Genomic DNA, 22,507 nt, shown 5'->3' with positions numbered 1-22,507 from the left:
TCCATGTAACTGACTTTTCGGTCTCGATTTTCCTCTACTTTTAGCGATCGAATTTAATTTAATAATTTTATAAACTTGTCAAAGACCCATGGAAAATCAAAATGTCTGATTATCATGACATTCGTCAGGATTCATAAATTTATTTTTGTATCCTTTGCATGAGAGTAAAGAAGATGGCGTAAGTGCGCATTCCCAAACTTACAAAATCGAAATGGCACCATCAACACGTATTAAAAACAGATGTAAATCGCAAAATATATTACAGTTTAAAAACGCTGAGAAAGACGCTTTTTATTAAACTATAACAAACTTATAACTGAGTGACACGATTTTGATATCACCATTTTGAGGGAGTTAGGTAAATGGGAGAATGGAGAATCCGCTCCAGATGCTTTACAAGCTTTTCAAAAGACACGTACCGGATTTGTATATGGCGTCCATCTTATCGTAGAGAAACATTTCGAACTTATTAAGAAAATGGGGAAAGAAAAGAATAATGGAAGGAAAGTCTCACTCTGTGAATCATTTTTGGCAATCAAAAAAATCATTCGGAGAGTCCCCAGACTTGGAATCAGACTCAGATCTGTTCTTAGTTTGAAAATGTCATAGAAAGGACCCGTCGCTTTTATAATAATGACATTTTCTCATCGGGCACGTAATATTGAATCCAAAAGACCATTTGACATTGTACTGTTGGTACAACATTTCAGAAATAGGAAGTGGCGACGGACGACTAGATGGCCTCGAAAAAATATCAGATTTAGAAATAGATAAAGTAAAAAATTCTATTTTTGGAAATGTTTGAAAATTAGGTATAAAAATGAGGAGATTGGAGAAGAACTAAGCTAAGTAACACAATAGGTCTTGGATTTGAGGGTGAACCGCGACAAATCTAAAACGAGATTGCCTTTACTAACCTAACCTAACTTATGACACTCTGTATTTCATGAATGAGTGAGTACGGGAAACTACGAAGTTAAAAATATTTTAAAACACTTTATAAGGTTGAATTTGTTTTCTTCCAAAGACATACAGCTTTTTAAATATTGTAAATACAACCTGTCGTCACCCTCTACGAATCGTTGTCTATATTAAATACAACAAATATCCACATTTTGAAGTGTATCTGGAAAAAATCCATTCTCCAATTGACATGTTTATTTCAAAGATATTTACGGAAAGTAAAACCATTTTATAATAATATAATTTATTTAATACATAACACATTTATTGCAATAAATCAGGAAAAATTGTTTTAATCTGTGGTCTTCGCTTTCTATAGAGGGTGTCTTATAAACAATGTCAGTTTCCAATTTTCACTTTTTTCATTGAATAATCATACAAAAAGAGACCCTTAACATTCGAAGTGTAGCCCATCGTATTCTATAGTTTTAACCCAACGTTCAGCAAGCTCTTTGAAACCTAACCTAACAATATGCTGAAAAAATTGTCACGCTACATTTTCAACATCTCCTTTGGAATCCATTTTTCTTCCATAGATCTCAATAAATAGTGATCTGACGGATTAAATACTGGATGTGATAGGAGTTTATTACCACCAAGTTCTTCTATCTTATTTCGTGTAACAAATAAGACTATAAGAAGCCATGGGAACCCATACGAGAAGAAACAACAGGACCAAATATGGGCCAAGTTTAGCGCAATGCTTTGCAACTTTGGCCACGCTTGTATGTCTAGCTTGGCCCAGCCGTGGTAAATGTCTGGAATGACAACAGGGTGCCAGGCTCCGTTACTACCATTGGCCCAAGCAGCACTGCCAAGGCTTGGTTGCATTAACAGGGCCATGTGTGCTAATCAAGTCTGAGCCAAGCTTTTAAGCCTTTATTGTTACAACCTTGGCTAAAGACTGGGATGATAACAGTTAAGAGGCTTGGTTGTTATCATTAGAGCCATTCTTGGTTCACAGGCCTGAGCCGTGTTTGGTTGTTACAGCTGAACATATGCTTACAAACGTGAAAAAACATATTTTCAAACTAAACGTATTGTTAAAACGTTTTACTTGGATTAGTAAAAATTGAAATATAGTATTGATGCTGAAAATCGTAATTACTGTAATTGTGAATTATGACTCTTCTTGAATTACTAGTTTTTCTCTGAGTATCCGTTTTGGTTCAAAAACTTCTTATACATTTTGAGGGACTTCATTAGAGATCAGATCATCACTTTCATTTTTATTGTAAAATAAATAAATAGATACATTATCATCCCTAGAATCACTAACTAACTAACTAATTAGTAGTATCATAATAGTTAGTTTTATTGGTATCAAAATCATTGCCACAAAGCGGTAAATCACATGGTTCTTAATCAGAAGAGTCACTGTTGTCACTAACACAAATATTATTAATAGAATCCTTTATTAAATTTGTTTCACTGACACCTGGATTATTTTCTTCGTATTCTTTATTTTGTAACACTCTTCGATATGAAATAGACATTGTTTATAAAGAATTCAATTATGAATTAACTTAGATAAATGCAAAACAGCCGGCAAAAACACAATTTATCTTATCGATGGTAGACATAAACATATTAAGCATGAAGTTGGTGACTTAAGCTTCTCTGCTAACGTCGGTCACAATCGGATACTTTCGTGCATTTGGTAGTAGGAGATTTTTGTTAAAGAGTCTGGGTTACCCATATCTGGCTCAATATTGAGTTTCCTTGGAACGGCTAACGTTAGACTCACCAGTCTTGAGCCAAAGCTGGGAAATCACAGGCAAGGCCAAGGCTGGGTTACTCAAATCTGACCCAAGTTTTGGCTCCTATTGAATGGCCGAACTTAGGCTCGCTAGTCTTTAGCCAAGGCTGGGAAACTACAGGCACGGCCAATGCTCGGCTGATCAGACTTAAGCCCAGGTTGACGTGCTTAACCTCGGCTACCCAGCACTGGCCCCAGGCTTGGTCCCATTATCAAAGTCTGGGGGCTCCTGCATGGGAAATGATTCATCACAATACAGACTCGAAGAGGTCCAAAGAGCGGCTCAATTCCCACGGGAATGTATATTGATATTTAGATTTTCTACTACCAGTATTTTCATACCATTTTGTTCAATTATAGCGTTCCATATGTTTATATTTTCTTCTACGCCATCTATCAAAGCCACATCACTTGTTTCGACTCTAGATTTTTATTAATGGAAATAGAAAAAGTCATATAAATACTCAGCTCAGTACCATGAAAATTTATCGATAAAGAATTTTTGGATGAGACGTTGTATATTTGGGTGGTGGTTATGGTAATGAGTGACCATCTTGTAGAGGTATTGTATAAAAGAGCCGACATTTGAAAATGCAGTTTACGACCCAGACGGGCGGCTTAAATTGTAAAGTAAACTGAATCTTCACTTGTGATTCTGACTGTATTTTATGCTCCTAACAAGATTCATAAGGATTTCAAGAAGATGAAGATCTTCTATTTCGTATTCTGTTTGTGTATATCATCTTTTAAAGATGTCTTCTTAAGAATACATTAAATAGGTTCAAAAAACCCAAATGCCGAAAAATTTATTATAATACCGAAAAAAAGTACGAAATTTTGTGGTCTATACAGGGAGTGAAATGTGTTAATAATAAGAAAAATAAGTTTTGTTTTACAATTGAGAAACAATTTTTAATCATAGTAAATTATATTTAGATATGAACTGAACTAGAAACAATAAACTAAATACCTTGATCAAAAAATATCAAAAATAATATTCTTATTAAAAAACAATAAACTGAAAAGTATTTATGTTTGAAAAATATTAAAATTAGTCACTTCTCAAAATAAATGGTGTTGTGTATACGCATCAATGGCCTAAAGCGTTAAGAGTCGGCGTGTAAATAATCTATGCAACGTTCACCAATATTAATTGTTTTTTTTTCACCCACGTTATATTTCTACGAGAATCAGTCCCAATGATAACATTCCCAGTTAGATCAATACTCATTTCATTGGGTGGTTCTGATGGTACTGATTACTATCGCAATGGAATTATCATTCGGTTCCTTAAACTATGAATCATAGAAGCCCCCTTCTTGTTTTATTAGCAATTCAGTTGGTATCAACGGACACTTACTTGTTCAGTTTTCACGAATCGTTCCTGTGGCGAAGAATCCGTGGGCTTTCACAAGAGACAACAGTTTGCAAGAAGCGAAGAGATATTATTATTTTCTACATTTTCCACATTTAACAACGAACTGGTAAAAGTATCCATTCGAACAACAAAAGTTTGAATCCAAAACGGACAGGCTTGCTTTTGATTTGTATCTCATCTCATCAATAGACACGCCAAGAGAAAAAATTACAAGCTGTACAGAAGTGGGTCAAAAAACGAACGAATTTTTACGAATTTGTCAGTTGTCATTATCACTCAAATGTAGGGTCCGCTTCATTGATTTGAATTCAATCCGGCTCTTTCTGACATTATCCATAGATTTGTCCTCATTTAAAGACACATATCAATCCGCGGTGATGTATGGTAACCCGATAAAAGTATGATTCCCAGAAACTATCAGATTCCTCATCCAGATCATCTGAGATGATATGAACCTCGAAAGTCCCTGCTATGTCAATATTTTGGTCATTATTTGCAGGCACCTCTGCACAATCTTCCTCGTCTGTCAGTTGATCTACTTAATTCACTGTCGATTGTATCATCATCAATTTTTTTTCCAAATATCCCACTTTATGGAAAAGTAGCTTGGAGCTTTAGTACGCTTTGGCACGCTTTATAAATTTCACAGTACATATATGAAATTCATTATCTGTTTATGCAAAAGCAGTCTCTTCGTCAGTAGCGTTTATATATCATCTTCACTCAGCTTCCAGTGAAAAAAAGGGATCTGTAGATGTTTCAGCAGCTGTAGTAAAACGATGAGATCGTTTTGTGGGTTCTGTTCAATTTTATAGACGAGAGCTCTCAATTTCTTTCTATTTCTGGCTGTTTCTGTAACCTCTTCATGTTAATTTTATCTACATGTTTGACCATAAGGTATTTGAATGGAAATTTCTCTTCCATCTTATAATAAAGTTTGCATTGGTCTGAAGCAGTCTTAGGTTTCATATTCTTGAAGTACTTTATTTTTATTTTCATACTGATTCTATTTAAACTGATTGATATTGAGCTACGAAAATGGTCCAGATGTACCTAGCCTAAGTAAAACGCTAAACATTTTGATTTTTCGTTCCCTGCAATCTCCTTTCAGCTCCATACACTTTTCCCAGCGATGTTTAAAAATTTCAATATCTTTTTTTTATTTGAATCGTCTAGCTCTTCAAAATAGTCATCAACTGCCAAAATTAAATCTTCATTGTTGGAAAATCTTAACTATTTAACAGAAAAGATAATATGTTCAAACGTGGACAAACTCCTCTTCTGGGACCATCTTCGTACTTTTCCAAACACTATTTCCGTACTTTCCAAGACTTTCGATGACAGTTTACACATTCGGCCGTTGATGCAAATACGCAACAACATAGTTTATTATCTAATTTAAGGGGAGAGAAGGGTATTGTAGGTAATGCATTTGTACGAAGAGGCAAGGGGGAATTTATTCATATGAATTTCTACGAGGCTGCAAAAAATGTGTTCAAATATGAAGGCGTGCTTCACAGTATTATTATTATCATGAAACTCCATTAATAATTTGTTTTAGTTTACTATTTAAGATTTATTATCAAAAAGTAAAATTGAAAAACCGTTTTGATACAGTATTACGAAGAAGTGCGAGAGGACAGGAAAACGCTAACAATTAACCGTTTTATTTATGTAATTTTTGTAACTTCAATCTGTCTAAAGCTGATAACTTCTTTTTAGAGTTGATTGATTGCTTTTTGACTGCCGCCGAAATAAAAAAAAGAGTAATAAGCGAAATAATTAGAATTTCCAGTGACGCTATAAACATAACCTCAAAATGCGAAACTTTTCTTACATATTAAGTACTCCTGAGTTAATTGTCAAAATGTTTTGCTTGCCTCAGATGCAACAAGAATCTAGTACGTTTTTGACATTATGGCTGCTACCAAAACCTATTTTTTCTTCTACTATCCATTTTCTTCATCCACTCTTAGTTATAATGAAATAAAAGTACAATCAAATGGTTTCGGAAATCACGAATAAACAATCAGAGAAGACTGAAAAATACTTTGAGCAATCTAATTATATGACTAACAATCGAAAATAATTAAATGTCTCCCTAAAATTACAATACAAACGGCAAGTAACCAATAGATTGTGTGCGTGAATAGTAGTTTGATAAAAAGATTGAATTAAAAAAATGATATATAAGTAATAAATATCTATTGTTTAGTTATTAGAACTGGGTACAAATGCTGTAGCTTCTCTTAGTACAGTCCTATTATAGCATTAACTATTGTTTGAGTTGGTTTCACGGATGTAAAACTTTTGGGACAAACACCGTATATTGTTTGTTGGTAAATTAAAAAAAAAAAAAGAGAGAGCAGAAAGTGACATAAACAGTGTTGAAAAGGATATTTTTGTTTTATAAAATAACTTTTTCTAATTGCTGATAAAAACGCAATCATTATAAAAATAAACAGATTTCTATTTAAAATACATGGAGGTAATTATTTACAAGTTTTCAGTGGGTTTATTGATGAATGATAGTATATTTTCGACAGGAAACGTCATACTTGATGATGACGTATTCATGCGTGATCGATATATATGTAGAGTATTAATATTTTAAACAGGATCGTATTCAGGATCTACAATATATTAATTATCTGCCAAATATCATTTGTTTCCTGAAAATAACACTTTGGTTTCTAAGTTTGGTAATTTTATAGACGGTCCCCTCGTTTTTTGTTTCCAGAAAATCGAAAAATCATCCGGTTTCTATTATTTTTTTAAATCTTCGTTTTTACGGCGGATTTACGAAAAAAATATGGGAATGAAAAAAATAAAAACTTATATTGGTTTAAGGGCTTTATATGTTCATGAAAATGCACTCATTCACGTATAATTGTTGATAACTAGTTTCCAAATAATCAAATGAAGTTGTTATATTTTTTTACATAATCTTCACAAAAAAAAACTAACAAATTTAAAAAAAATGTATACAAAAATGTTCATTTTTCATGTTTTTACAATACATAAAATTGATTTTTTCTTACATTTAATTGTTTGTACCTCTTTTATTAAGTAATCATTAAAGTTATATGAACAAAAACATTTTCAAAATCACTTATTGTAATTAAGTATACAATATTAAAAGCTAACTTTGAAAGATTAAAAATTTTCACCATTAAAAAAATGGTATCTCTAAATTTCTAGCACCTTCCTAACCTTACCCAACTCATCCTAACCTAACCCAACCTAATTTAATCTAGTCAATATAAGTGTTAATTTTTTTTATTACCATATTTTTTTCATAAATTCGAGGTAAAAACGAAAATTTAAAAAAAAATTCATCGAAATCGGATGATTTTTCGATTTTCGAGAGCCAAAAAATGAAAGTATAAAATTATTTTAGTTTATAAAGTGGCGAATTTCATACGAGTGTGAATATTGCTAACGAGGTGCTATGAGTGTGCATATTGCTAACGAGTTGCAAATCGAGAGTAAAACAAATTATTACTAATTTTCCCAATAGAAATAGCAACGTTTGCTGATGACACAGCAATTCGTGCAAGTCATACAGATCCTCAAACCGCATCGAAGAATTTACACGCCCACAAGTGATAATAAACATCATTGGATTAATAATACGCACAGCATCGATGTTTTTTGGCACAAAAGCCTACTATGGACGACCTCCAGGAAAGTCATCGTGTAGCGAAGTTTGACTACCATTGAAGTCGGAAAACCAGTGAAGAAAGATTGCTTGAAATGGTGCTTCATCACCAAAAGTCGAAACGAGTTGATAGGCACACTGCTGTTGGTTTAATCCTCGTCGATAATCATTGCATGAAAATTTTAGCGATTAAATTTTTGATGTTTCAACTATCTGTAAACAACTCAAATACCACTCGTACGACAACACGTTCTGAGTACGTTCGCCAATAAAAATGTCAAACTTGTGTCAGTGTTGCCATATCTCAAAACTCAACTAGTTTGAGCATGGTGTCGTGGTAACGAATTAACAAAAAACGTGGTTTTTGTCTCGATAAGTTGAACTCTTCCCCTGTAGCAGAAGCATACTTAGACGTTTGAGTAACAAAATTGATATTTTCAACAAAATATTTAATTGTCCATTTTGTCCCAAACAAATTAAAATATCTGAAAAAATTGTGGAAACAACTCTTCAAGAAATAGCTAACGTTTCTGATCAACAGCGACATGGAAAATCTTGTTTTTTATGATAAATAATCAATCAATAATCGATTCTGTTGGAAATAGATTCTCAGAAAAGTAATATTTCATGTTTATTTTGTGGATTATTTTGGCAATGAAAAAAATTTTTTTGAGAATACTTGACAACACGTGATTAATCTCTATATACCAAAATCAAAACTTTGTTTCATCTAATTCAACTACAAAAGGGTAAACTACATACCCTCCAATTCAACACTTTTTATTTTAATTGTTTTGTAATTTACTTTTTTATTTTTTTTTTCTCGATCCGCTCCTGATAGGAATGCCAAGTATTTGGTGGGCGCCTCTGAATCGGGCGTTCTAAGAAAACAAATCAATTATGAAGGAGTTTTATACTAAAATAAGCGGTACAAATAATTTATTGGCTTTCTTGGAAAAACTGAAAATTTTTTAGTAATACAGTCACTTCCTAAACTTTGCAAAACTATATCAATATATATCTCGTGAGAATCACCTAATTTCCGTAAAATAAACTTTTATTTACCTTAAAACACATAATAGACCAGTGATAAAATATTTGGAAGTAGTAAAAAGAAGAAGAGAAAATACGAGGGTGGTATCATTTTTTGTTAATTAAACCTTCGTTATCACGACACCGTGACGAAAATAGTTTCCGGAATACATATATATGTAAACTAATACGAGTATAGCTACTTAAGTTTTAAAATATGGCAACACCGATATCAATATGTCAAATCTGACATAAAGTTTGAGATATTTTTAATAGTGAACGTACTCAAAACGTGTTGTCATACTAGTACCGATCCGTTACCTTCGACTTTAGATTATGAAACTCCATTTCCGAATTCAATCATAGTCGTACTCCGCTACAGAATGAATTTCGGTGAAGGTCGTCCAAAATCGGCCAGAAAACATCGATATTGTGCGTAAACTGATATTGCAACATCGTCCTATCATATACCGTGAGATTTAGGCACATTTGGACTCAAGGAAATGCTGAAAAATTTACCAGCGGTACTTTAAAAGCACGAATCATGGATCGATGCATATGAACCAGAAACTAAACAAAAATCGACTGTATGGGTCTTTCAAGACGAGCCAAATCCTTAATTGTTCGCTCACGAAGCACTTCGAAGCAAATGATCGTTTGGTTTTTCCGAATAACTGAACACCGTTCCATTAGAGTAACGTAGAACAGTCAATTCTGAAAATAAATGACGAGGTCAACGCTTTTCCACACCTGAAGAAGTGATTGGTGCATTAAAATCACATGTTTTGGAGGTACTTCATTCGGAATGGAAAAAATGCTTCGACAATTGGTTCAAACGAATGCACTAGAGAATATTTTGAAAAACAATAAAGGCATATTCAATTATAAATATTTGTTTTTATTTGTCAATTTCAAAATGTAAATAGGAACCCTCGTAGTAGGATGGGTTCCATTGAAAAAAGAAGAGAATATATCAAAATTGGAAGGAAAAATGTTAACGAGCGATCTAAGGCCGAAGAAAGTGGAAGGGGAAGAGTTTTTATGGGTAAAAAGCGGTTTATTTCCATTTGCAAAGCTACAAGTTATATGGGAAAATTTAGATAACTAACTTGGAGGTAATACAAAGATCTACAACTTTCTTTTTAACACTTTTATCTCAGATGACTCCATAATTTATGAAAACCCATTCAAAGAAAATATACCAGGGTAGCTATTTGAGACCGTTGTGGCTCAATATGCTCAATGATATGGTTGTAACATCAAAGCTAACAGAAACACCAACAGTACCATATTTCATCTTCTCTACGTGTATCACATCGTGGTATACGCAGCAAATCAATTACGTCCTCCATATAACACATCCATTCTCCATTGATATACATATGGAGCTTGGATTGTCTAAGTGCGAGACCCTATACATCGAGAAAAACATTGTCATAAACGGAAATGTGCAGATATCGAATAGACGATAGAGAACGGGAAAACCTACAAATATCGAGGATTTTAGCAGGCTAGGTTAATGGACTACAAGTAGGCAAAATATATAATTCAAAATGATAATACAAATAGAGTCAAGTCGGAATTAAATGCAGCAACTTAGTCCAGGCAATCAACATCTATGTCACGCCTGTTCAGAGGTTAAGACGAACAATGATGATAAATAACAAAAACCACCATCCGAAATCATCCATTATCCTAAAGAGATGGTCGAAGAGGGTTAAATTGATACCTATCTCTATTCTCATTACACTGTGTATTGTTCATTGTCTTCACCCGCCCATGTTATAAAGAATGCCATGTTTCTATTCATTTAAAAAAAATTATGAATTTAATAAATTTCACCAATCCACTCCACGCTTATCGCAGGAATATTTCAAAGAAATTGTGTACATACGCCTTCCGAAAGTTTCGGCCAATAGAAATGCATTTATGTTTACGATTCGATGTTTTCATTGGTAAAGAGTGGAGATGATGAGTCCACGTGGACTGACTTTGTTAGAATTCGTATTCATGAAATATTCATGGTTCCTCGCAGAACTGTCTTCTGCAATTGACATACAAGAACCGTGCATAGCCGGAGATTGTGCAGGAAATATCTATAAACGCTCCCGATAACCGTTCCAAGTACGGACCCGACTAGCAGCTTGGAACAAACCTATTATCTTCTTTTTTTAATGGGTTTTATCTTGCTACTATTTTTTTTTTTTTTTTTCGTTATAGACCCTGGTCTATAAGAATACATTTTATTAGTAGAATTTATATATTTCAAAATTTCAATAATTATTGTGAAAATCGAAATTATTCAATATAAACACTTCTTAATAATTAATCGAACATGAAATTGATACAAATAAATTAAAGAGGTGTTTTAACCACATACATTTAAATATCTTACGTAACATTCGAGGTAATTAACATAAAATTCTTGTAAATCATTGAACGAAATGATAATTCAGTTCCTGCACGTTCATACCTACAAAGTTCAGAGGCGTAATTGATTTTTTTCATTGTTCTAAATAGTTCTTAGTAACTTGTTAATAATTTTTTAAATAATCCGTTCTATCAGATACAAAACAAATTTTTATCTACTTAATAAGTATATTAATTACGTGCCTGGAAACACATAAACTTGTTAAGTTTAAAATCCTTCATGCATTTTATCACCTTTCAACACAAATAATCCCTAGAAGCATCCGGTTTTTTCTGTCAATATCAACTGTGTTATAATTATCCATAAAATTAGATTATAACAAACTAAAAATGAAATAAATAAGCTTCATTAACAAATAATCCAATTCCACAGCTAGCGGTTAGTTATTAGTGTGTATTTGTTTACAGTATTTTTTGTGTTTTTTTAAACACCCTTCTAAATATTTAAAAAATAAATACGGGAATTATATAACATAAAACCCCTAGCCAGTACAGTGCTTTGCTAGCATTCTTCGGAAGAAATGTTATTCAATATTCGTCGTAGTATCAGCGTTATGAACGTAAATTGTGTTACAAACCAAAATATCAATATTTTTCTACATTTCAACATAGTCAACGTTAAAATTTAATCATTTATTAAGTTGCGACAGTCAATTCGAAGTATTTCAATGACAGAAATTGCTGTCCCATCAGCGACTGATTTCATTCATGGAAAATGATGAACGACATTTTGAACACCTAGGATGCTTCTTAAAATAATTACGTATTTAGTTATCTAATTTTTCAATTGTCAAATTTGTCACATGGTTTATTCAATAATGTTCTCATTGTTGCTAATATTAGCTTCACATTTAGATAACAACATCTAGCTGCAATAATGAGACTATTATGAGAACAGATTTTATTACTGCAGGTATGTTAATGAAAGAACTTTCCATTCAGAATAAATTTTTAATTTTCGTTGGGGCTAATTCAGTTTAATTTCAAAAGACTTACCTAAACATTTAAATTCGTCAAGAAAAATTCATTCATTCACATTGCTAATTAAATTGCCTAGAATTTATATATTGAAAGTTGTAACATGCCATTCGGATTGTTACGTTTTTCTTCAAACATTTTGAATATTCCTTGGTTTACGTATTGTGGCACAGTAGTCACTTCGGATTTATTTATTCTAACATTCGAGTTTTTAATGGAATTAAAACTCCAAAATCGTTCTCTCGCTAAATCGTCCTCTTTCTATCTATACTCTAAAAGTAAATTCAATAAAATTTGTGATGACATTATGCATTATATTCCCTGGTAAGTTTTTTTATATCTTTTTAAAGCTGCTTTATTACATTATATATATAATGCTCACAAAAGTTTCTTTTTATTCAAATCTATACCAACTACTCATTTTTCTTAAGTAATTTCCATCTGTGCTCCTCTCATTTTATATTTTTCCGCAGTTCTACAGCTACCATTTGTTTAACCAAACCTAAAGGATCCAACTGGTGCATCACAACTCCATGCCAACAACTGGGAATTCAGTTGACGGCTGCAACCATTCCGAATTTTATTGAATTGTTCGAATGGAGTGGGTGATCGATAACAAATTAATTTCTTCAAAACTGGAATGATAGAATAAAGAAATCAGTGCCACAATAAGTGAACAAAGGAATATCCAAATGTTTGAAGAAAAACGTAACAAGCCGATTGGCATGTTACAAAGTACATCAAGTTTATAAAAGTCGGACGTGTAGACATTATTTTCGTAACAAAGTTTCCACTCCACCACCTCTTAAAGAGATAGACTAAAACTGAAATTAAAAAAGCGCAGAATTTATACAAGAATTCGATTATCGTATACAAAGTGCCACTTAATTGGGTGAATTTGAATAAAAATTTTGCTTGCTGAATGCCTATCGAAATGATTGGGCATTGACTTGTGACCTCCAGATTTTTGCATGGCCGGTTGATCCAGCCTGCAGTTCTTTATGGATATTCAGCCTCATAGCTACGAATTCTATCCAAGGGAGGAAGACCCACTAGGACTTCAAGGGTCCTATCATATTGCGAAACGCGATGAACTGGCCTTTGTCTATTCGCACTCTTATTTTCGCTTTCACCATACAGGGTCACCATACGATGGCCCTGTATATGAGCTTTGACTATTGAGGTATAAATCCAGTGTAGGATCTTAGGTGAATGACCCCATGTACAACCGAAGGCCCTTCTGCATGCAGACCTAGAATTCTTAAAATATTGTTCACGTGTTTCTTGAGGCGACCTGTACATATATATGCGCATATTTCATCAAAATGTTTTGCATATAAATCCGCTCTTTAATTATCATCTTATATTACAATTGATCTTGTGAAAATTGTTCTGATTTATTTTGCGAGTGAAGTATGCCGCCTATGGTGAATGTTAATCCGGTGGACCGGAATCAGTTTTAATATAAAACCAATGATCGAGTCGAAATATACAAAAAAAGTTCACCTAACGAAATACTTTCTTACCTTGCCTAAGGCTGTGGCTCAGTACGCGGATGTATATCAGCTTCATCACGTCACGCTGATTACTCACCACAGTCTAACCCTAATTTAACAATAACTGGGGTTATTATGCTATAAGGATTTCTCGTGAGTGCAAGTCCCCTTTTCTGCGAAATCACATATTATTCGGGTTAAGTGAGGAGCTGGCTTATCAACACGGAATTATTCATTTCATACAAGGAAAAAATATTTTTATTTATATATACATATATATATATATATATATATATATATATATATATATATATATATATATATATATCCAAGCCAAGGCTATAAAATATTTCCTTGAATCCTATTATCATAATAAAGATATTTTATTCTGTAATTAGTACCGGTAGAAAATAGTCAATATGAAGTGGAATGAGGAATATATTCTGAATAACTGTCGGGTTAAATGTAACCTTTCACATTAACCTTCCTTCATATTAATCCGATCCTTATTTATCTATAAAATATCTATAAATTCGGTTAATGAATTTTAATAGAAATTATTTCTACTGCATATATTTCAATACATCTTGTTACGAACAAGTCCACGATATGAGTCGTGGAGCTAGTCCTGTCCGGTTGCAGTGGAACTCTAAAATTCGGCGACACGATATACGTTTGGTATACCCGGAATTCGTTTGATGTTTGTTTTTATATAGCAGGCGATTCACTTACATTGTTTCTTTTGAACTAATTCCTAAGAAGGTCTATTTATTTGTTTTTGTTTGCATATATAAACGAGTTCATTTAGCGCAGTTTATTTTAACCCTATAACACATAATCATATAAAAACGTGTAGTGCTAAGACCCTATTGAAAAGAAAATTTTAAAGCAGCAGTAGCGGTGAAGAAAATATATGGAATTGAAGAGGAAGACACAGTTAATGAGCGAACGGCACAGCGTTGGTTTAATCGCTTCAATAGTGGAGATTTGCTTCTTAATTAGGTCGTCCACCTGCTTGGGATATTGAAGTTATAATGAAAGCAACCTAGTACCAGCATTCACCGATTATCGGACTTCCTTGGACCATCTAAATATTCTAAAGAATATACTACCGAAAGATGATTGTTTTATTAGACGCGTTATTACTTGCGATGGAAAATGGATTTATCTAAACAACCCAAACATGAAAAATCAGTTATTTTACAAAGAACAATTACCAGAACCCGTCTATTCAAGCATAAAAGTCTTTTATGTTTGATGGTTTAGTATACATTGAAATCCATCCAGATGATCTAGGTATCAATGCCGAGGTATAAAGTGGACAGTTGATGTGAATGTATGAGATTGTATCTGAGAAATATCCAGGTTTAGTTAACCGAAAACAGATTCTCTTACAACAAGACAAACTGTGAAAGTAACAGGGAATAAGATCGAAGAAGTTGGTGGTACAAACTCCTTCTATATCTACCATCTAGTTCGCGCCTTGCACTTTTAGATTACTATTTATTCAGATCCAAGGTGAAATATGATTCCAAAGCTTTACCAAGGTCTCAAAGAGCTTATCGAACCTTAGACTAGAACTATAGAATACGATGGGCCATACTTCGAATATTAAGACTTTTTTATGGTTATCTGATAAACAAAATGACCATTGGAAACAGACATGATTTAGACATTATTTAAAAAGTATTTACGGCAGTGTAAGAGAGGAAAAGAAGCAATTTAAGGAGAAGAAAAATGAATGCTGAGCTGAAAGAAATATATAACGATTCTAATATAGTCAAAGCCCAAAAAGTTTGAGACATGTGTGCAAAAAAATAACAGAATTTCTAAGAGAACACAAATGGTGGGAGAGGGAATTAGAATAAGAAGAAGAAGCAGGCCGAAAAAGAAATGGATAGGAGAGGTAACATCGGATTTGAGACGAGTTGGAGTAACTTAGTAGGCAGACAAAATAGAGGATAGAAATGGATGGAGAGTTATAGTGAAAAGAGTAGAGGAGAGAGAACGGAACAGAGCTTGAAGATATTGAAATTCGTATTTTTGTAAATTTTGATAAACCAGCCAGGTTTACCGAACATTTTCATAGTCCAACCATACTTTCCAGCTTGTAGGTGTCCTCTTCGACAATCCTATCATGGACTAAATCCATTCGTTTTTAAACACATTGTATATACAATTTGAAATTATTTACAGTTGAGTTCCTGTTTGGGTTCACCAATGATATAAAACATCCTTAAAATGACGTTAATTTATACGGATCGACATGTAAATTTGGTTTTTCCTTAAAACTACTCGTGTGTTATAATCCGTTATATCTCAATTATATTTCACTGGTACATGATTAGTGGATTATGTCATGATTTTGCGGTGTCATTCTAATCTTATTACATTGCAATTTAATAATAGAATTTTGTATTTTGTTAGTATCATTACTACGAACAATGAGAGAGTTCATAGAAAATAAGACAAAACGATTGGGAAAATTTTGAAAAATAGGCTCAATAAAATAAAAACTTTGATAAGAAATAACTAAATCTTGTAATTCGTTACCAAATTTGTCGTGCTTTACTTAAATTTGATGTCTTTAATCAAAATAAAGTCTTTGGACAGATGCATGATGATTTTTGGCTACCAGCGGTGTTCAAAATAAACTTTTAACTAATACATTAATATAATTGAAGAACATATCAATATGAATGTGAAAGAGTTGCATTATACTGTGGAGTGATAATTTTTTTAATGTAAACAACCTAAAAAGCGACATCTGTACATAAAATATCACCATCACTACAAACTCGCTTGTTGAGTGTTAATGCTGGCAGCAATATGTCCTGGCATAGCCATATGGTCAAATTCGCAAAATCTTGGATCCTTCTTTAAGATCGAAAAACTATATAACCCGCAACAGCTTCTAATCCTCTGCAAGGCCCATATTCCTTCATATATAGAGTACAGAAGAGAGCAATACGTCTTATAGCCGAACAAGAGTTGACCAGAAACTTGGACATCTTGAGCATAGAAGAAAGGTCGCTGATCTGACTCTGCTTTACCAATACTACCACGGCAGATATTCCTTCGAGCTGTCCAACATAATATCGCCTACTCAACAGGGAGACGTGTCTCATAAATGCCGAGTTCGCTTGCAGATGCCCAGAACGTCAATTTGTCGAGACTCCTTCTTTTGTAGAAGTGCAAGCTTATGGAGTTAGCTACCAAGGCAGGTCTTTTTCGAATAGCACAACCTACAGAAGCTCAAGATCAATATCCACACACACATCCACATGGCAGGCACCACTCGAAGGGATAACCTTCTTGTGCTTGCTTTTTACATAAGAAAATATTTGCCTGCTAGTCGGTCGATCTGCGTGTGAACCCTGACAAAGTTTAAAATTGTAGGGAGTGTGACTTCTCGGAAGGCAACATTCGAATCAGTTGTTAAACCGCGGGTCTCTTGTATCTGTTATAAACGGAGTACACAATATAGAAAATGGACATGGCACAAGAACTCATTTCAACGATGAATGCATAAACTATGATGCTTCTTTTTGTATGGCTTTCATCTCTGTCGTCTACTTTCTCAATGTAAGGAGTGGTATGAAAACGTGTCCATTCTAGTATTGTTGAAGATTTATGTTTAATGACAGACACAATTTCACTGAACTAGCTATACTAGCACACTAATAAGTCAGGTAGAGAACATTAGATTTCGATCCAAACATTTATTTCTCGTTAAATTCCTAGTAATCTATATAAACCCTATAGTATAATCCTCACGTACAAATGTCACTTTTTGTGAGAATGGGAAGAAAGTCGAGTTAGTTACACTATTTATAACTCAAGAACGGAAGAACCGATTTGGCTGAAAATTGGTGGGGAGATAACTTAGAACCAGGAGAAGGAGATAGGATTTTCAACCCATTTTCCTGGGACGTAACATGAAACGTGGTAGAGCAAACACAAAAAAATAAAAATAAAAAATTCATCAGTAAAAACATCAGTCTAGCCGTTCATGTGTTAAAACGGTAGAACAAAACGCAACTGACAGCTAAACGTAATGTTTTTTATGGTTAAGTATGATTGAAAATTTGACAATTAGGAGATTTGAAGTTGACCTGTTGATATGTTTGTTTCGAGTTTCTAATTCCGCGACCAAAACGATTGAATCCTTTCTTACAAAGCAGGAATGCAACTAGGATTCGCAACATTGCGACTGAAAGAAATCGCATTTGAAGAACACCGCGTTATTATGATTCGACGTGTTCCTCAATTAAAAGAGACAAAGCGAGACAGCACGCGAAACGGCTCGGTTGGCAATGCGAAATCTTCGAGCAAACCTCAGAGATCAATAACTAGATAATTTTCGAAGCACAAGAAGAAATTTATTCGGCAGCACTGTTTACTGCGTTCGCATTGGGCCAATGGGCGTTGTTTGTGAATAATGGGGCGTATTGAATTTTTACTGCCTTAGTGGTGAAGTGCAATTAAGTGAAATGATGATGATGAATGAAGTGAAACACCCGAATAAACGTTGAGACGACTTCAATTTCCGATCCGTTTGCTTTCGCTGTGATCGTTAACAAATCACAAGGCGAATCTTTGAAAGTTTGTGGTATGAATCTAGAAAATCCATATTTTTCTCACAGTCAATTGTATCTGACATAAATACCTTGCCAAAAAAGAATCATCAAAATATTTGATTTTTTATTATTGATATTTATTACTTAATAAAAAATTTAACTGATATCAAAACTCTGGATTAAAAATTATGAAATGGGATTTACCCTACTCAACCCTACTAATAAATCTCATTCATATAAGGCGATGATAATGCAACACGTTGAAGAATATGGGACGAAAAATAATACAACGCGCCCATAATTGACTCAGCGTGTTTCCAATCTACATTTATATCGAAATTTTTTGAAAAAAAATCACCGCCCAAAAATTATCAATATTTCAGCAGAGGCATCAATTTGAATCTCGATATTGATAATGAATAGGTTAATTATAAATTAAAATTTAAGTGGTTCATGGTAGTAAATTTAAGTTTATGGAAATATACAGTGAAATTTGTTTAACGGATCCCTGGATACGTGAGTAATTGATAGAAAATTATAATGAGATCCCTGCACTTTTGTAATTTTGCAATCTTGTTTAATTAAGAGTGGACAGTCGCGATACAAACTGCGGATGGAGTTTATTTAAAATGCTTTCTCAGTCTATAGACTAGACGAAAAAGTTAAGCTTATATCCTGAAATTGAAAAATGTCTCTAGATATGAATTAATTAGCTACGAAATAAAAACATGCCAATGACTAAGAAAAATTTGCAATTAAACTTCGAATTCATAATTTTTCCTGTAGTAATAAATAGTTGGCGGTCGTTAACACAAAAAACAATACAATGCTGATAACGTTTGATTGCTGATGAATCGGACTTCACTATCACGTTCAAAGATTTGCCTTATGTTGGTGGTGAATTGAGCAAAGATAGGATCACCGTGCTTGTGGGTGCAAATATGTCTGGAATTAATAAGAAGATTGGGAAAACACATTGGTAGCAGTTAAATACTAGATTACTGCTGCTTGTTCTAGCAACTGACGTAACCATCCCTTTGAGGGTCCTATGCATATGGCCGATGATATTATATCTGAATTCTTAGAAATACAATAAAAAGAAAAAGAGGAGGCTATAAAACTAGCGAAGAAAAGAAAAATTAGGATGTTTAATATATGGCATAACGTCCTCTATCGTTAATATCTTCTTCCTTATTCTTTCTGAAGACTGTTGATGAGTGAAACCCTCTGAGCTTGCGCCAGACATGTAAATAAAATCAAGGTCTGTAATTTAAGGTTTATTCAATACTTTCTATACGTACGGTTTCACTTTCACACAAGATTTGCCCTTTATTCTATTGATTTATTTATCAATTCTATTTATTCAAATCATCAAGCATAATCTGACATCGTAGACACGGACTGCTATTAGTACAAAGTATTGTTGTTAAAGTCGATGGTGTTTTCGTAAAGTCCCACACAGGCTTATGCGTTGTCGTGTATATCTGTCATGATTGCTGTATACCATGTAGTCTTCTTCTACTTCTATCCACAGTTTGACGAAACTGTCAGCATTTTGTGTTGGTTTACTGTTCACAGCCTACGAACACCAGAATAAGGAATTTTTTATATTCTAAGCATTTCTCTATGAGCGTTTTGATGACTTGCAAATGATCGTTTTCTAAATCCACCTGGTTCCCTACGCTCCTAAAGATCCAATTTAGATCTTAACCTGTTTGTAATAATACGCATAAACTTCTTTGGGAAACTTATGGGTCAGTAGTTGGTTAAGTATGTGATATCAACCTTTTTATGCATTATCACTACTATTCCTCGATCCCATTGTGATTTATAAGCAAAACTAGCAGAGGTCTCGATGGAAAGAAGGGACTTCGCCCTTTATAGCCTGATAACCACCTCCTAAGCCGTTTGATATCTAATTCAGCTTACATGTTTTATTTAACATTGATGCGGATTGAGACACGTTATAACCGTGTATTTCTTAAAGGCGTTCTGACTTGTATATTGACTTTTCACAATCTGTGCAAGTATTAAAATGTTTTGAATCCAGTGAAGATTTGAAACAAACTCAGAAGCTTCCAGAGTTACATTTCTACGTGCACGTATCGTTAATAAACTCTTATTTTAGTGTTTTCAGTCGTTGTAGGTCCAGTCTCTGAAGACGATAACTTGATTATCAAAACGCGCGTCAGACAGTGTAGTGGTAGTGTATACAGTTTAGTGTGAATATCACCAGTAATTCCAAAAATTCCAATTTAATTAACATTTGCTCTTCATTTTGAATTGTACTAAGCAATACATGCTTTTCACTCTAAAAACTTTGGAAGGGCAGCTTTTATCCTTTTATTATTTTAGTTTTATTATGACAAAATTTAACCGTGAGGATTGGCGAGTAAAGAATATGTGTATCGAAGCATCTATAGACTTTTTAATATCTATATGTACCGGGTGTCCCAATAAGAATGGCTCTCGGTCATATCTTGGGAACCGTTTATAGTACATGGAAATTATTTACAATTAATTAAATACCAAAAATTATAAAATGAATATTAATAATGGATAGCTAGATTTAAAAAATTAAATAAATAGCGCCCTCTAACGTATATGTTACTCATTAGGTTGTTTCGAAATTAAAACTCTCACATTGGTAGAAAGGAGCTCTCTTCAAAAATACTAATTTTGCATAGATAGATTAAGTAGAACTGAACTTACTTTTTTCATAATAAAGTTCCCGCTTCCCCCCACCTCTTATTTGAAGATATATACAAAAACTTGTAGAATCAAATATACGCTGAATTTCTTGAAGAATACGATAATCATAGTTTAAATGCATCTTAATTAGGCAAAATTTGTAAATTATTCATTTTATAATGTTTGGTATTTAATTACGCCCTCTGGCGGTGGACCTACAACACTGTAAATCATTTCCAGGTTTTTCTCGAGGTCACTTTTGATATAAATTTTTTTTCCCGAAGCTGTACTATAAACGGTTTCCGAGATATGGCCGAGAGCCATTCTTATTGGGACACCCGGTACATAATAAAATTTCAACCTCTTCATATGATACATTTCAACCCTCTATACTAAGAAAAGTGTCTATTTGAGAAACTGGGTGGATGAAAAACTATAAGTAATAAATAGTTCTATTGTGTGGATTTTTGTGAGTGCATTAATTGTATTATGTAATTTGCGCAAATTATTAGGTTTATAAAAGTAAATAAAAGATTTTATATTCTTCAATATCGTTAAAGTTGTAGAAAACACGAAATTGTTTAAAAATAGTATGACTCGTGAGAAGAGAATTCCTAATATCCGTTGAAGTATGCGGCTTACCAAAACATCAATATTTTGTGTAATAATTGTAAGTGCTGTCGAGTTTCCCCACATGCAGTTGTTATTTATTTTTGAAAAACTGAGGCTAAAATTATATCAGAAATTATATTTTTAATCGAGATCAGTACGTAGGCTGCACTATAAATAGCCATATCTAGTGTTTGCTCAGGGACGTAGTACAAGCCAATACACAAGCAAGTGTTAAACATATACTTATATCTACCATTCTATTTCTGGGCAGTCAAAAATCTATAAGTATTGGTACAATGCTTTACTATTTTGTTTTATCGATTCCTTGTATCAATTCATAAAAATAATAATAAATAATAATAATAAAAATAACGAAATATGATAGATTATTTAATCTAAGGGACGTAATATAGAAGACGCCATCTGAAAGTTGTTCGTTCTGTATTCATTTACATACCGAATGATGCGTTTTGAGTGTTCCATGTAGTGAAAGTGACTGAAAAACACTTTCGAGACGCTCTGGAGTAGACAACTTTAACATCCTTAAATGTGACTCTAGCCACTTCAATGTTGACAGTTGACAGTTTCACTTCGATGATTTTGCATAACTTTCTTCCACCACAAATACGAATCAATCAACAAATTCTATCGAAATCACAAACACATCTACAGAGAATCCATCAATATCTAGTAGAGATATACATGGTCCATTTGCAACCAATAAATATTAATAATTGTCCTGGAGGTACAATCAACATTACCTTTTGCAAATAATTAATAAATTAATATTAGTCCATTATATTGTTCAATAAATAAAATGTTTATAATTCTCTATTATTTATTTTCTTTCAGTATAATTGAAAGAGTTTTGGATGTTATGCGTCGTCTAAAAAATGTTGTGTACGCCGCGGCTGAAATACTACTTTG

The 22,507-nt window shown here is 33.3% G+C and overlaps 1 protein-coding gene across 1 annotated transcript in view; it reads left to right on the top strand.

Moving 5' to 3' along the window:
• The window catches only part of LOC130451073 (univin-like), a 61,595-nt gene that overhangs the window by 25,521 nt on the left and 13,567 nt on the right, over positions 1-22,507 (top strand). The gene's annotated exons all lie outside the window — the stretch shown is intronic.

This window comes from Diorhabda sublineata, chromosome X, assembly GCF_026230105.1.
Source record: "Diorhabda sublineata isolate icDioSubl1.1 chromosome X, icDioSubl1.1, whole genome shotgun sequence".
Lineage (NCBI taxonomy): Eukaryota > Metazoa > Arthropoda > Insecta > Coleoptera > Chrysomelidae > Diorhabda > Diorhabda sublineata.
Note: the sequence above shows the minus strand (reverse complement) of the source record. Positions and strands in the feature narration are given on the sequence as shown.